The sequence below is a fragment of the Heptranchias perlo genome, chromosome 20 (genome assembly GCF_035084215.1).
Source record: "Heptranchias perlo isolate sHepPer1 chromosome 20, sHepPer1.hap1, whole genome shotgun sequence".
NCBI classification, from domain to species: Eukaryota; Metazoa; Chordata; class Chondrichthyes; order Hexanchiformes; family Hexanchidae; genus Heptranchias; species Heptranchias perlo.
The window spans coordinates 22,675,572-22,692,756 of NC_090344.1; the positions used below are offsets into that span (position 1 = coordinate 22,675,572).

Below are 17,185 nucleotides of genomic sequence, written 5' to 3' on the forward strand. Positions count from 1 at the left end.
CGATTCTATGAATGTATGATTCCATCTCTCTCAAGCTTCATTTCAAATTCTGCTAACTTGATAATCAAGCTTTTTTTCTATACTTAGATCTCTCCATCTCTCCCTGTCTCTGTCCCTCTGTATTTTCCCCTGATGGACTTCTCAGGCTTCGTTGAACGGCCAAAGCTCATCGAACCTGCGACACCAGCAGAGAACGGTAAAGATCGAAAGACTGAGACGGTCGGAAAAGTAAAGGACCAACCCAGATGATGAATTCGTAGCCAATGTCCACATATTGATGTCTCTTCGTCCTCATAGTGAAAACATCAGTACTTTTAGCCCAGTATAAAAACAAAGTCTTGTATTTATAAAGCGCTTTTCACGAGCTCAAGGCTTCCCAAAGCGCTATACAGCCAATGAAGTATTTTTGAAGTGTCGTCACTGTTATACTTGTGGGAGAGTGGATTACCTGCGGATGCCGAGACAGACAACAATGTAGCTTTAGAGCAATTAATTCTGCAAAGTCTCACTTGATAATACAACTCGCACATGCGAAACGAATGTGGTAAAGAGAGGCTAATATTGTTGATATGAAATAGTTAATGTACGTCTTCACATTGCCGTACATCGGAATAGAAAAAGTGATAGGATGCAGAGAATGGTGGCCGATCGGCTGTGGGTGGCACAGAATTCTGCATTGGTTGCACCCCTCTGTTATCAGTGGCTCTTTGGTCTTCGGGTATGATATCTCGCTTTGGGGATTTGCTGATTGTTATGTGAGAGGTCCCGGACGAGCCCTGCGGTGTTACCATTTTTAGTTCAACATCACTAATTGGCTTCTCACGTCTTGTCAGCGGTGTAGTCGGCAGGATTGTCTTAATTCCAGTGCATGGAGGACAGAATGCAGAGGTTCTGTCGACGACAACACACATGGAGAAAGGAAAATGTCACAAGATGGTGTTCAGATTGAAGCTTCATGTGAACGTATCCCAATTCACGTGACCTCATGAATGGAGAATGAAAAATGCTCCTCCATTGAGCGGTGGTCGAACTCGGGCCTCCCGCGCAGACAGCAAGAATTTGATCACTGAAATAACAAAGTCCGCACAGCAGCCGGCGGCAGGCGCTCAGTTCGAAACCTGTCTAAAAGAACATACAGTCTTAGAGTTCTCCTGTCATAACCTTCTTCATTCTCTTCTGCAGCGGTGTCGGATTTGTCGCTTGCAGCTGCGATGACCCAATGATTAAGGCGTTAGACTTGCAATGTGATTTTCCAACCCAGCTTCGACGCAACACAAGTGGAGAATGGAAAATGTCTCAAATGGTGAGCAGATTGAAGCTGAGGGCGAATGTTGCACAATTCAAGCGATCTTATGAATGGAGAATGAAAATAATCCGAAACGAACCGGAAATCGAACCCCGGTTTCTCACGTGATTAATGAGAATTCTATCACCGAAACAGCAAAGTCAGCACATTAACAAGCTGTAAGTTTCCAGTTGGAAACCTGTCTGAGAGAACAAAGTGTCACAGATCTCGTGTGATAACCCTACGCATTCTGATTTATAGCTGTGCATCATGGATGCTTGCAGCTGCGATGGCCGAGTGGTTAAGGCGTTGGACTTGAAATCCAATGGGGTTTCCCTGCACAGGTTCGAATCCTGTTTGCAGTGCTACTTTTTAAAGTTTGTTCAGTGTTCAAATTAATATGAACTTGAACGAACGGACCTTGTTCGCTCCCTCAGAGAGGTGCTCCATCGCCAACGACGCTTTTAACTCGGAGCCCAATGATCTCTTGCAAAATTGCAAGACACGTGAAGGAATCTCTCCCAAGCTCCATTCTAAATTCTGCTCGTTCGCAGAACTTGACATTTATACAATTTGTTTCTATGTTTTAATCTCTCCCTGTCTCTGTCTCTTGACTTTGCCTGTTTTCTCCTGATGGACTTCTCAGGCATCGTGAACAGCGAAGAATGATGGAACCTGCAACACCAGGTGAGAAAGGTAAAGATGGAAAGACTGAGACGGTAGGAAAAGAAAAGGTGCAACGCAGCTGATGAATTCGTAATTAATGTCCACACATTTATGTTTCTTCCCCTCACAATGAAAAAATCAGCAATTTGAGTACAGTACACTTATGGTAGAGTGTATAATATGCGGATGTTGAGACCGACAATCGAACCTTTGCCGTGATGATGAAAGCGCCGAATCCTAAACACTAAACCCCAAGGAAACGCTGAAAATTCTTTGCTGCGAACAAACAGAGCAACGCGGCCTTTCCGACTTGGCCCTTTGTAATTCAGATAATTTTCCTGCCAAACAAACTGCTCGCACAAAATGGCATTTTCTGTTCGAAATAATATCGCGACAGAGGTGATGTTCAGGCAATGACATCACCAAGTGCAAGTAGGCATGTACATGAAATGGAAAGTGAGGTAAAATACTACCACAAGCTGCTGATGGACATGTTCCTATTTCCAAAATTCACGCACTGAATGCAGCTCCTTGGAAAACTGCAAGGTCACGCAGGTCCATCATGAATCGTTTGAAGCAACTGGCAGTTTAAAGTGGCATCTCCTGCTGCTTCTGTGGGGAGTGAGAGAGAGGCACTGTCGGTATTTGCGTGCAGTTTGATTTTGCACAGAACTGCACAGAGAAACAGCAAATATACCGGGGCTGTGAGATGTTCTATATTATTGATATTTGGCCACAGGAATATCCGCGGTCAGAAGCTGAAAAGAAGGAGAGATAAGAGGCCTGAGAATAAACACAGAGCTGAATGAATCATGAAAAAGCGAAAGAAAAAATAATGTCATCAGTTCCACTTTGTCTCGTGCGCAATCTTGGGAGCTCCCCAATGGCCTGGTGGTGAGAATTCGTTACTCTTGCCGCCGCGAGTTTCGATTCCCAGTTAGGGAATTAACTTTAAAAAGAGTTATGAACTTATTAAATTAATTATATGAAGCGAATTAAATCCTGTTCGTCGTTGAATCCCTGCTTTAATCACTATGAATCAATCGATAACTTTCTACTTCAAACTGAAGGCGATGTTGACGTGTTTACCGAGAGACAGTCAAAACTTTAATAAGATTTTTATGCTTTGAATGTGATGAATTTTTTTCATTTTATAGACTGCATCTTAAGAGTGGGATTAAAAACGCAGTGGAGTCCTTGTTAAATTTAACATTAACTGGCAATTGTCGCTGTTTATCACAGGAGCGCCCGAACTGGTTCTCCGATCAAGATGAAAGTAACGCAACGAGGAACATCTGATACAACACGAAAGGCATCGGGCTATGACAAAAATCCCCACCGTTTTGCTTTTCCAAAATAAAGGGTGTGAAATTTATTCTCTGAACATTGGAACAGTCTGGTCTCACTCACTACAGAAATCTCCATGTCACAGCGAACCAGCTCTCCTGCTGCGAATGCGGCCTCCCTTCGGGCCTTTCGGGGGCCTGTCTGTCAAGGAGAATTGTAATTACCGTGAAGCCAATGTTCCATTCCTTTATATCATTCATGTGCCTGATTTCCGACCGCAGGGTAAATGGTAGAATATCAGCCCTGCTCAGCTGGCAATGATTCCGGTACATTTTCTTGATTCCAAAACATGCGTTGAAACCCTGGAACTTTGAGACGATGAATCCTGAGGAAAAATAAAATAAGGGCTCGAACAATCAAACTTTCACGCTAACGGATAACACCGCCGAGAACAGGTGAAGAGATCACCTGCTAAACCAATAATTCACTGGGCTAAACTTTGAGATTGCAGCGACCAATACAACAACTGTCTACAGTCAGTGAAAAATGAATGATTAAAGCTTGTCGGAGTGAAAATCCAACCAGCCAGTCTTCACTCTTAAACCAGCAACTATGAAGAAAAACATGCCGGAGAAATACTCGATTTCAGTGCGGCGACACTGGGCCAGAGTAAAGTTCATTCAATATGATTGCCGAGTGGCTGGAGGGTGGATTTGGAACTCCTGACCGATTGCACCACGCATTTTCTAGATCTGCTTGGATCACCAATCCCTTCAGCTCATCACTGAGAGGGACAACTCGATTCTCGGTTTCTTTTTCCTGACGATTGATGAAATTTTACAAATTGGAAGCGATCAATATCAAATGTAAACACGCCACCGACATGCTCACAGATGCAAAGCGGCCACACTCTGCTTCAATGAGATGAAAGTCAAGAGCGATTTCACGGTCGAATGCAATGGCTAACACAATTCATTCAACGAAAGTTCAGGTCGTTGAGGTGCCTTTAAAGTCCTGATTGTTTCTATTGGACTTCTTCCCAAAGCATTTGAGATTCACGTGAGACGATTTGGGGACGTTATTTTCTTTTGTGAAAAAGTTTCAACTGCAGTTCAAGATCAAAATTCCTGGGACGACAGTTGTTCACAATTTATCGGTGCTGGGACCACTGTTGTTCACAATTTATAGGTGCTGGGACCAAGGTTGTTCACAATTTATCGATGCTAGCACAACTGTTGTTCACAATTTATCGGTGCTGGGACCACTTTTGTTCAAAATTTACATTCATGATTTGGACACGGGAATCGGAAGTACAATTTCAAAACTTAGGGACGACACCTAATTGCGAGCTGTAGTTAATATAAAGAAAAATGCGAATAATAAAGGAAGACATTAGTAAATTCGCAGAATGGGCGTGTAAATGGCAAATTAATTGCAATATTTATTATATACTCCCTTGCCTTTTTGCCCCCCCCCCCCACTAAATGCATTACCTCACATTTCTTCAGATTGAATTGCATTTGCCACTTTTCTATCCACCTGTCTGCTCTCTGGATATTTTCCTGCAGTCGACAGCTTTCCTCCTCACTATCAACCACAGGACCAATTTTTGTATCATCAGCAAATTTCTTCATCATGCCCCCTACATTTAAGTCCAAATCGATGATCTGTACCATGAAAAGCAGGGACCGAGTACGAAGCCGCATGGAACCCCACTCGAAACAGCCTTCCAGTCTCAAAAGCACCCGTCGATCACAACCGCTTGCTTCCTGCTACTCAGCCAATTTTGGATTCAACTTGCCAATGTCCCTTGGATCCAATGGGCTTTTACATTTTTGACAAATCTGCCCTGTGGGACTTTGTCAAAAGCCTCGTTAAAATCCATGTTGACTCCATCAATCGCGATACCCTCATCGATCCTCCTTGATACCTCCTCAAATAATTCAATTCAAACGACCTTCCCTTAACAAATCCACGCTGACTGTCCTTGATTAATCCGTGCCTTTCTAAATGACGATTCATACTTCAGCTCGAGTTTAGGCCGACTGGCCTGTATTTACTCGATCTATTCCTGTCTACCTTTTTCAACAATGGTACAACGTTAGCAATCCTCAAATCCTCCTGCACGACACCTTTTGCCAGGGTGGATTGGAAAATGATGGTCAGAGCCTCCGCTATTTCCTTCCTTGCTTCTGTTAACATCCTGGGATATATTTCATCTGGGCCTGGAGATTTGAGGGCTTCTTTTTCCTCTTTGCAAACGTTTGTCCCGCAGGTCAAGATCACAAGTCTTGGTCCAAATTGGGATGTCTTCCGGCTTTGAACCTCAAATCGTGAATTGTACCCCGATCCCAACGAGCCCAGAAACAAGAAGGTGTCGTTAAATTAACGTGTTACAGACACATTCTCTGAGAGGTCTGTCTGTGGAATGAAAGGGCGTTTTTGAACAGTCATTCTGGTATCCGTTTCCTCATGAAACCTGAAAAATACGAACACCACGTTGTTATTTTGTCGCTTAATTCCACAAATTCGGTAAAATAATAAGCTGCACAAGGCACTGTTGGGAGTTGAACCCAGGACCTCCTATTTATTAGACAGATGCTTTAACCAGCTAAGCCTCAGCGCCAATTGCTAATACTTTGCCCCCACCTCCTCGCACTAATATCTATCAGCGACACTTCACTGTTGGGGGTTCAGGCCGTTTTGTCTCTGTCCATTTCGCTTGTCCGTTTCCCTGTGCATCCCGATACTGCCTGCATTTCTCGCTGTGTATATCTTTGTGTATCCATCAGTGCGTTGATACACGGATGATTACGTATGATTGTATTTGTTACATTAAATAAATTAGGGATTCAGACAATTCTCGCTCTGACATTGGACAACTATTGAGCCGAACTTTGCAGCGAAGTGTTGTTTGTTGTGGTGCTGAAACTAAAAAATCCTCAGAGGAGCAAAAAGGGAAAAGGAGAAAAACTTGTGAGGGAAAATGAGGACAACTCTCAAGGTTTTTACAAGTGTATTCAGAGAAAGAAGGGAGGCTTGGAGTAATGGGGGCCGCTTAAAGACAGATGGAGTTGATATTGTAATTGAAAATCAGGAAATGGCAGATTTGCGAAATTTTTAATTTGCATCGGTCGTCACAGAAATGGATGAGGCTAACATACCAGAGACACGAGGAAAATTGTTAATAAATCAAGGGGATTCGTATAAGTAAAATAATGGCAATGGAGAAAATAATTATGCTAAAGATAGACCAATCTCCAGGACCTGATTGTTACCATCCCAGGGATTAAAAGGAACAGGTGAGGAAATTGTACATACTTTAGTCATGATCGATCAAAACTCTCTTGATTGAGGAATTGTTATTTAACGGAGAACATCTTGATTGGAGGTTTCTTTTTGAGAAAGATCTCGAAGTGGTAATTGAGAGACCGAAAATAAAGCTGTTTGGCAGGAGCGCTGATGCTGTCGGTTGTTCGCTGCTCTCGTGTTGCACAATTGTTAAGCGTGTGTCACTTATTTATAGCAGTATGGGCTCCAGAAATGACCAGGTTGTGAGTTCGAGCATCGTTTAAAATAATCAAACCTTTTACTCCGAACATTTTGACCGGAGTTCAAGGTACAACTGATACGCTCCATAACGCATCTTGTTAACAACCAATCCTTTTTACAATACGCCCTTGTGGGACAAACGTATGGAGGTCAACACTCTACTTCTTAGTTTTCCCATGTGAGCACTTGGGTTCCTCTGGCCTACCGTCTTGCAATAGCAGGTGCCAGTTTACTTGTTCATAGGGGGAGAGGGGGCTTTTAGCGGCAGCTCATATGGCAAAGGGGCCGGTACGAGATCTTTAAATCTAAAGAACCAAACAAACAATTCTTCTTTTCGTTAATCCGATATTCATCGGTTGGAAGTTCCGTGTGGGGAAAATTTGGAAGAGAAATATGCTGCCTGGTGTCACTGTGTAACGGGTGAAATTATTCAGCTTACAGATTTTAATACGCTGAAAGGTCGAGAGGCCTTTTCCAGCTCCCGTGTGGGACAAGTTCAGCTTTTGAGCCGCTGGGTAAAGTGTTGTTTTAATTGCTGCTAACGAATGACAAGACATTTGGTACAAACAAGAAGAATTGTAAACTCACGAGTTCACTGTCCATGTTTCTTGCATCATTTTCAACAGGAACAAGGATTCTCCTCAACACGTTGCTGAGAATTTTATCAAACGGACCTCACCCTTGCTCGACGGCTGCTGGGATAATTCAGAGACCTCCCATGAATATGTACGATGGGAGCTTATGTCGTATCGAGCCTGGGTAGCTCAGTCGGTAGAGTATAATACTTTTAATGTGGGTAGTGAGCTGAAGGTCCAGCGTTTAACTCCCTGTCCAGGTTCCAAATTTCGGAACAGCTGGCAAGCTGTGACTTTGTAGCGGGACCTTCGATGTGTTGTCAAAGTTTCGATAGTATCTTGTTTCCCAGGGATGGGCAGTAATGCGCTGTCTGAGGCGGTTCCCGATCAGGAATTCAACTTTACTGTATTAGTTCACTGTATTAATTTCGCAAAACTCATTAAACTCTGTAAAAATATCGAATACTTGTTCAAATCGCCATTAATCAACCAGTAACTTTCTGTTTCCGGCTGAAAGAAATGCTAACTTTTTTATGCGCTCATTCACCAGGCCGAATTTAAAGAGTTCAGAGGGGAAGTGAAAAAGGAAATGAGAGGCAAAGAGAAATATGACTGTGGACTGATGGCCAGTATAAAAGGGAATCCATAAGTCTTCGACAGGCATGTGAACAGTAAACGGGTAGTAAGGGGAGGGGTGAGGCCGATTAGGCCCGATAAAGCAGAGCTACTCATGGAGGCAGAGGCGATGGCCTAAGTACCAAATGACTACTTTGCATCTATCTTTACCAAGAAGATGCTGCCAAAGTCTCAGCAACGGAAGTTATAGTTGAGATACTGGATGCTCTAAAAACTGATAAAGAATAGGCACTTGAACGGCTGGCTGTACTTAAAACAGATAAACCACCAGGTCCGGATGGGATGCATGCTTGGTTGCTGAGGGAAGTAAGGGTGGAAATTGCGGAGGTCCTGGCCATAATCCAGCAACATCCTCAGATATGTTAGTGGTGCCAGAGGACTGGAGAATTGCAAAGGTTACACGCTTTTTCAAAAAAGGGTGTACGCATAAACCCAGCAATTATAGGCCAGTCAGTTTAACTTCAGTGGTGGGGAAACTTTTAGAAACGATAATCCGGGACAGAATTAACAGTCACTAAGACGAGGGTGGATTGATTAGGGAAAGCCAGCACGGATTTGTTAAAGGCAAATCGTGCTTAACTAACCTGTAAGAGTTTTTTTGATGAGGTAACAGAGAGGATAGATGAGGGCAATTCAGTTAATGTCGTGTATATGGACTTTCAAAAGGTGTTTGATAAAGTGCCGCATAGTAGGCTTATCATCAAGATTGCGGCCCATGGAATAAAGGGGGCAGTAACAACATGAATGCAGAATTGACTAAGAGCAGGAAACAGAGATTACTGGTGAACGTTTGTTTTTCGAACTGGAGAGAGTTGTACAGTGGTGTTCCCCAGGGATCAGTAGTGGGACCATTGCTTTTCTTGATATATATTAATGACTTGGACTTGAGTGCACAGAGCACAATTTCAAAATTTGCAGATGAAACAAACCTTGGAAGGGTAGTAAACAGTGATAAGGATAGTGATAGACTTCAAAGGATATAGATAGGCTGGTGGCATGGGCGGAGACGTGGCAGATGAAATTTAACGCAGAAAAATGCGAAGTGATACATTTCGGTTGGAAGAACGAGGAGAGGCAACATAAACTCCAGGGCACACATGTAAAAGCGGTTCAGGAACAAAGAGGGGCTTATGTGTACAAATCGTTGAATGTGGCAGGGCAGGTTGAGAAAGCGGTTAAAAAGCATACGGGATCCTGGGCTTTATAAATAGTTGTATAGAGTACAAAAGTATAGCAGTCAGGATGAAACTTTATAACACACTGGTTTGAACACAACTGAATTATTGTGTCCGGTCCTGGACACCGCACTTCAGGAAAGATGTGAAGGCCTTAGAGGTGGTGCAGATAAAATATACCAGCATAATTCCAGGGATGAGTTACTTTAGTTACGTGGATAGACAAGATAATCTGGGGTTGTTCTCCTTGAAACAGAGACGGTTTTGTAAAGATTTGATAGAGGTATTCAAAATCATGAAGGGTCTGGACAGAGGAGATGGAGAGTAACTGTTTCCATTGGCGGAAGGGTCAAGAACCAGAGGACAAAGATTGAAGGTGATTGACAAAATAACCAAAGGTGACATGAGGAAAAACTTTTTTACACAGCGAGAGGTTTGGATCTGGAATGCACTGCCCGAGGGTGTGATGGCGGCAGATTCAATCATGGCCTTCAAAGGGGAACTGGATTCGTTCTTGAAAGGAAAAAAAATGCAGGGCTTCGGGGAAAGGCCGGTGGAGTGGTTCTAACTGGATTGCTCTTGTCGAGATCTCGCACGGACTCGATGGCGCGAATGGCGTCTTTCCATGCTGTCACCTTTCTATGATTCAATTCTACGTGTCGGAGGCAATGGAAAGGGAACAGAGCGTGCCATAAATCGACACAACTCTCAGTATCCTCACAAGCAATGTAGTTTAAGAGCAACTAATTCTGAAACGTCTGACTTGATTACTCAAGTCGTTTACTCGAAAGCAATTTGGGAAAGGGAGACTAATATTGGTGACTGGAAATAGTTCGTGTACAACTTGATATTGCTGTACACCCGATTAGAAAACGAGATTGGATGGATCGAAGTGGTCTGAAAGGATGGTCGATCGGCTGTGGGAGGCAACGAACGTTTACACTGGTTGCACAACTAATTTAACAGCGGCTCGTTAATCTAGGGGTATGATTCTAGCTTCGAGAGTTTGATTTGAGTTATGTGGGAGAGGTCCCGGTTTCAAATCCAGGACGAGCCCTCATGTGTTTCTCCTTTTAGTGAAAAGTCACAAATTGGCTTTTCACATCTTTTCAGTTTTGCTGTTGCTAGAACTGAATTATGTCCGGAGGATGTTTGAGCTCCAGTTGTGTGAATGCCGAAGTTTCGTCGGCGCAACGCACATGAAGCAAATGAAATGTCTCAAGATGATGAGGAGATTGATACTGAATTTGGATTTTTCCCAATTCAGGCGGATATTAGGTGACGGGATAGAAAGCCACATATCCAAGTTTGCCGATGACACCAAGATGGGCAGCATTGTAAGCAGTGCAGATGAAAGCATAAAATTGCAGCGAGGCATTAATATAATAAATGAATGTGCAAATTTGTGGCAAATCGATATGAATTTAGTCAAGTGTGAGGTCATCCACTTTGGACCTAAAAGGAGAGATGAGAGTACTTTCTAAATGGTGAAAAGCTCGAAACAGTGGAGGTACAAAAGACTTTGGGGTCCATGAACATACATCATTAAAATGTCATGGACAGGTATAAAAAATAATCAAAAAGGTTAATGGAATGTTGGTCTTTATATCCAGAGGACTAGAATACAAGGGGATAGGCATTATGATACAGTTATACAAAGCTCTGGTTAGACCACACCTGAAGTATTGCATTCAGTTCTGGGCAACGCACCTTCGGAAGGATATATTGACTATGAAGGGAGTGCAGCGTCGATTTACCAGAATGCTACCTGGACTCCAAAGTTGAAATTACGCGGAGAGATTACACAAACTCGGGTTTGCCTCGAATTTGTAGATTAAGGGCTGATTTGATCGAACATTTCAAAATATTAAGGGGAACTGATGGGGTAAATAGAAAAAAAAAGATTTCCACCCGTTAGCGTGCCTTGGACTCGGGGACGCAGCTTAAATATTAGGGTCAGGACTTTCAGGAGTGAAGTTGGGAAACTCCTCTGCAAGCAAAGGGAGGTAGAAGTTTGGAACTCTCTTCCACAAACGGCAGTTGATGCGAGCTCAATTGTTAATTTTAAAACTGAAATTGAACGATTTTTGTTAACCAAAGGCATTAAGGGACATGGGGCTAAGGCGATAATATGCAGTCAGGTTACATATCAACCAGGATCTCACTGAATTGCGCATAAGGCTCGAGGGGCGAAATAGTATACTTTTGCTCCTCAGTTCCTCATTGTTGCAGAATGATCCTGCATTGTATTGGGAATCGAACCAAGGTCTCCAGCGTAACAAGTAAGAATTCGACCCCTGCACAACCAATGCGCGCGTCTGTAACAGCAGCATGTGTCCATTTGGAATCCGATCTGAACGAACATGCCGTTCACAGCTGCGGTGGCCGAGTGTTCAAAGCGTTGGACTCAAAATTCAATTGAGGATTTCCTGCGCAGGTTTGAATTCTGCTCGCAGAGCTACTGTTTAAAGATCCCTTCAGTGCTGAAATAGATTAATTGGAGTTAATTGACCGCATTTATCTCTCTCCCAGAATGAGAGATTCTCCAGCGAGGCCGGTGCTTTTAACTTCTGTCCAATCTTCTCTTGAAAGATTTCAACACCCGAGAAGGAATCTCTCCCAATCTGTAACTTAAATTCTGCTAGTTTGCAAAACCTGACAGTTATACTCTTGATTTTCTTTGTCTGCATCTCTCTATCTCTCCATGTCTCTGTCTCTTGTCTCTCTGTATTGTCCCCAATGGACTTCTCAGGCTTCCTTGAACGGCGATGGCTGATCTAACCGGCAACAATAGCAGAGAAGGGTAAAGAAAAAAAAAGACTGAGACAGCAGGAAAAGGAAAGGTGCAACCCAGGTGATAAATTCGTAATAATGTATCCACATTCATGGCTCTTCGCTCTCACAGTGAATAAAAGCAGCAATTTGAGTGAAGTGTACTTATGGTGGCGTGTAAACTATGACGATGCCGAGACAGACGACAATGTCGTTTCAGAGTAATTCATTCTGTAAAGTGTTACTTGATAATACAAGTCGTACATTCAAAACAAATTTGATAAAGAGAGAGTAATATTGTTGATATGAAATAATTAGTTTAGAACCTGATATTGCTCTACATCGTATATCGTACAAGAAAGCGAGATTGGATGGCCATGGTGTTCTGAAAGGATGGTGGATCAGCTGCGTGGCAGCGAAATTTTACATTGGCTGCACGGCTCTGTTGCCAGTTGGACTTTGGATCTGATTCTCGCTCAGGGAGTTTCACCGGTACAAATCCGGGATGAGCCCCCTTGCGTCCCCATTTTTCGTCAAAAACCACCAATTGGCTTCTCACATCTTTGCAGCAAGTGCACAAGGCAGGTTTGACTTATCTCCAGCAGAGCATGTTTGAACACCAGTGGACAGAATGCAGAAGGTTATGTCCACGAAAGACACGTGGACGAAATGAAGATAATCTTTCAAGAAGTTGTACAGATTGAAGCCGGCATATGAATTCATCCCAATTCAGGCTATCTCATGGGTACAGATGCAAAAGGTAAAGGAAGCTGCATTGGCCTGGAACCAAACCCCTGGTTTCCCACCGGCAGGCGAGGGTTCTGCACTGAATCACCAATGCCCGCACGGCTGCAGGCTGCACGTGTCGTGCTGGATACGTGTCTAAGAACATGCAGTCTGGCAGAGTTCCTGTGATAACCGTATGCAGTCTGTTCGACAGCCGCGTGCTACCTGTGGGTGACGTAATGAGTGGGTGAAGCATGGTCTTGAATTTCACTGGGATTCGAAATCACCTCACATTGTCACTGTGAAATGCTCAAATAAATAAGAGCCGTCGTTACCAAGCAGTGTTTACTTCTCTCAGAAATAAAGTTGTAATCCAACCCTATATACACCTCTAAGATTTCACGACATGCGACGGATTTCCTTTAAGCTGCTCAATCACAGAATTTGGAGATTTATATTATTTTTCTTTGCATGTATCCCTCTATCTCTGTCTGCATTTCTTCACTTTCGGTGTTGCTCCCTAATGGACTTATCAGGCTTCCTTCAACGGCCAGTTCTGGAAACCAGGGATGGGAAAAGGCTGTCGGATCTTCGACCAATTGTTGGATTTCGACGGAATGAGTTTTGCTATTTTCCGTCTCCGCTTTCGGAAAATATAAACCCAGATGGGATTTCCCCTCCTCGGGTCCCGTCACCCCCGGGTAATGGGAATGAACCCGATCTAGCACTCGATCTTAATATCTGTATTCTCATTGCTTAACAATAAAATTACGGGGTTACAGCTATTTTGAGGACACATTTTAGAAATTAACACATAACAGACATATTCGAAATCTAGAAGCACGTGGGATTAAAGGGCCGGTGGTAACGTGGGCAAGTAATTGGCTCAGGGATAGGAGGCCGAGAGTAGTGGTGAACGGATGTTTTTTGTGACTGGTGAGAAATATGCAGTGGGATCCCCCAGGGGTCGGTATTCGGACTATTGCTTTTCTTGTTATATATAAATGATTTTGATGTGGCAATAGGGAGTACAATTTCGAAGTTTGCGGATGATACAAAACTTGGTAACGTGGTAAATAGTGAGGAAGATAGTAGCAGACTTCAGGAGGACAAAGACAGACTGGGGAAATGAGCAGTCACGTGACAGATTTAACGCCGATCAGTGTGAAGTGATGCACTTTTGGAAGAAGAACATGGAGAGGCAGTATAATCTAAATGGAACAATTTATGGGGGTTTCTAAGAGCAGAGGGACCTGGGGGTTCATATTCAGAAAACAGGGTAAGTTGATAAGGTGGTTAAGAAAGCGTATGGGATACTTGGCTTTGTAAATAGGGGCATTGAATACATTAAAAAGGGAAATCATACTAATCCTTAGAAATCTTTGGTTAGCCCTCAGCTGAAGTATATTGTACAGATCTGGGCACCACACTTTTGGATGAAAAGGCATTGAAGAGGATTCAGAGCAGGTTGACCTGGATGACACCAGTGATGAGGGACTTCAGTTATGTGGAGAGATTGGAGAAGCTGGGATTGTTCTCCTTACAGCAGAGATGGTTAACGGGAGACATAATAGAGGTATTCAAAATAATGAGGGGTTTTGAAAGAGCAAGTAGGGAGAAACTGTTTCCTCTGGTAAGTAGGTCGGTAACCGGAGATCACAGATTGAAAATAATTGGCAAAAGAACAAGAGGGGAATTGAGGAGATTTTTTTTCACACAGAGGGTTGTTAAGATCAGGAACGCACTTCCTGAAAGGGTGGTGGAAGCAGATTCCATAGAATCATTCAAAAGGCAATTGGACATAATTGAAGAGGACTAATTTGCAGGGTTATGGGGAAAATCTGGGGTGTGGGTCTAATTTGGACAGATCTTCGAAAAAGCTGACACTGGCACGACGGCCGAATGGCCTCCTTCTGTGCTGTAAGTTTCTATGATTCTATGATAACCTTCTGAATCATTGCAATTGATGCTATTCAGTGTTGAGCAACTAAGAAAATTATAACCGTGATATTCGGCTTCTCCATTCCCTTATGAATATCGCAGATTATAATGTCCAGGCGGGGGTGGGACTGAATGTGGGATAGAGTGCGGAGATTGGAATGGAAGCCCAGCAAAATGAACTTGGTCTCATCAGTTTTTGTTGTTTTTCCTACCAGTTGCCCGAAGCAGGCGGTTAACCTTCTTCTTGTGAGAGGATCGTCATTTCAGTTCAGAAGGGAAAAGGTATCAAGAAAATCTGGTAAAACGCACACAGAATGATACGGGACTGACAGCACACCCCTTTTAAACAGACACAGATACGGAATAATCCGGGACTAACAGTACGTCCCTTTTTAACGGACACAGACACGGAATGATCCGGTCATAAATCTTCATTGTGGTCCATAAGTTTCTCTTCCGTTCACCATAAGATTTACTCTTTTTACAATGACACCAATGTACAATCTGATATTTCGCGACCATACAATCTCAACACCTTCCTGGAAGGAACTGTTGCTGATTTCGGGAAACAATGCAATACCCACGGTCTGCCGTTTCGAGAAGGATGGGACTTCGACCAGAACTTCTGGGTGGACTGAATGAGAGAAACAAAACAACGACGAGGGTGGGATTCGAACCCACGCGTGCATCGCACAATGGATTAGCAGTCCATCGCCTTAACCTCTCGGCCACCTCGTCGCATGCTGAAGTAAGCGAAAGCTCCTTTATTCAAAATGAAAATACTGGCTATGTTGCCAACCTGAAATGAAAATTGTGAATTGTTTATCCTCAGCAGGTCAGGCAGAATCTTTAGATATGGAAACAGAGTTAACGTTTCAGGTCGATGACCATCACATGAGCATTCCAACGGCTTGAGGGAATTAGAAGGTGAGTGACTTGGCTCTGAATATCCAGCCTCTGATCTGCTCTTGTAACCACAGTATGTATGTGGCTGGTCCAGTTATGTTTCTGGTTAATGATAACCACTAGTATGTTGATGGTGGGGGTTCGGCGATGTTAATACCAAATCCCCACAGAAGAGATTTACTGTAAAGATTCTAGGGATGAGGGGCATAAGTTTCATGGATTGATTGGAGAAGCTGGGGTTGTTCTGCTTGGAACAGAGACGGTTACGAGGAGATTTGATAGAGGTATTCAAAATCATGAAGGATCTGGACAGAGGAGATAGAGAGAAACTGTTCCGATTGGCGGAAGGTTCAAGGACCAGAGAACATCGATTAAAGGTGTTTGGCAAAATAACGAAAGGTGACATGAGGAGAAACATTTCTGCACAGCGAGTGTTTAGGATCTGGAATGTACCGCCCGAGGGGGTGGTGGAGGCAGATTCAATCATGGTCTTCAATAAGGAACTGGATAAGTATTTTAAACGAAAGAGAATAAGGGCTACAAGGAAAGGGTGGGGGAGTGGGTCTGTCTGGATTGCACTTGCAGAGAGCCGGCACGGACTCGATGTGCCGAATGGCCTCTTTTCGTGCTGTGACCTTTCTATGATTCCATTCTATTTGTGGGAGGCGATGCGAAGCGACCGGAGCGTGACGTAAATCGACCTGCATATGTACTTTCTCTGATAATAAATCCTAGTGTGATGCCAAGAAGAAATTCATAATTATGGTGCATATCATTTTTATTATGCTGACTATAAGAGGTACTCAGTTCACCAGGGCGCCATTGTGCACATTGATTGATACTTCGCCGAGATCACCCCTTACAGTCCCAGCACCTCCGTCTCAGAAACAGTTGGGTGGCAATCCAGACTTTGCTGAATTGTGCAAATAGGTGGAAACCAGCAATGCGGAAAAGCACTTCTTTTTTAAGAAGGGTTTTTGGTGAGGCGGCTAAAATGGAAGGGTGTACAAATTCTGGCAGCAGTGAGATTCGAACCCACATAATTCAGAGATGGAAACCAGCATCGCAGACAGCGAAGTTACTCACGCATAGGGTAAGCTATTCAGATCTGACGATAAATGCCACAGAGCTGAAACATTCCCTCTGGCTCTTTCGCCACAGGTGCTGCCTGACCTTTTCAGCATTTTCTGTTTTCATTTTTGTGATTTCACAGTGGCTGTTTTCCTGAAAACACCCAATTTGACCCAAGCACGCAGCTCGCACTTTACTTTCCTCACGCGCTTAAAGTCTGCCGTTTCCGAACAAAATCCCCTCCGCGCCGAGCTTTCAAAGGACCTTTCGCTCACGGCCAATCTCCTGTCATCGACAACTTTTCACCATTGCCGCTCTTTTCATTTCTCCTCATTTCTTTTCAATCGGACATTTCCACAGACCTATTACGATCCAGCCGAACATTTCCGACTTTCGTGCACCGCCCAAATTGCCAAAAGTGCACCTTTCAGCCGTCATTCGCAGCTACGTCGCGCCGCCCGTCTCTCCCGCACATCAATTGCTCGGGGAAAAGCGCCAACGACCATGAAAACAAAACCCAGTTCTTCAGTTAACATCCCCCGTGTCACAAGATATCCCATGGTAATTTCACGGAAAAGTATTCCGCTGTCCTT

At 43.6% G+C, this 17,185-nt stretch overlaps 2 non-coding genes across 2 annotated transcripts; one reads left to right on the forward strand and one right to left on the reverse strand.

Annotated features, from left to right (window-relative positions):
- Positions 1 to 1,568: 1,568 nt before the first annotated feature.
- Positions 1,569 to 1,650, forward strand: trnas-uga (transfer RNA serine (anticodon UGA)). Its single transcript has one exon. It is a non-coding gene; the product is annotated as a tRNA-Ser (tRNA).
- Positions 1,651 to 15,271: 13,621 nt separating this feature from the next.
- Positions 15,272 to 15,353, reverse strand: trnas-gcu (transfer RNA serine (anticodon GCU)). Its single transcript has one exon. It is a non-coding gene; the product is annotated as a tRNA-Ser (tRNA).
- Positions 15,354 to 17,185: the final 1,832 nt, after the last annotated feature.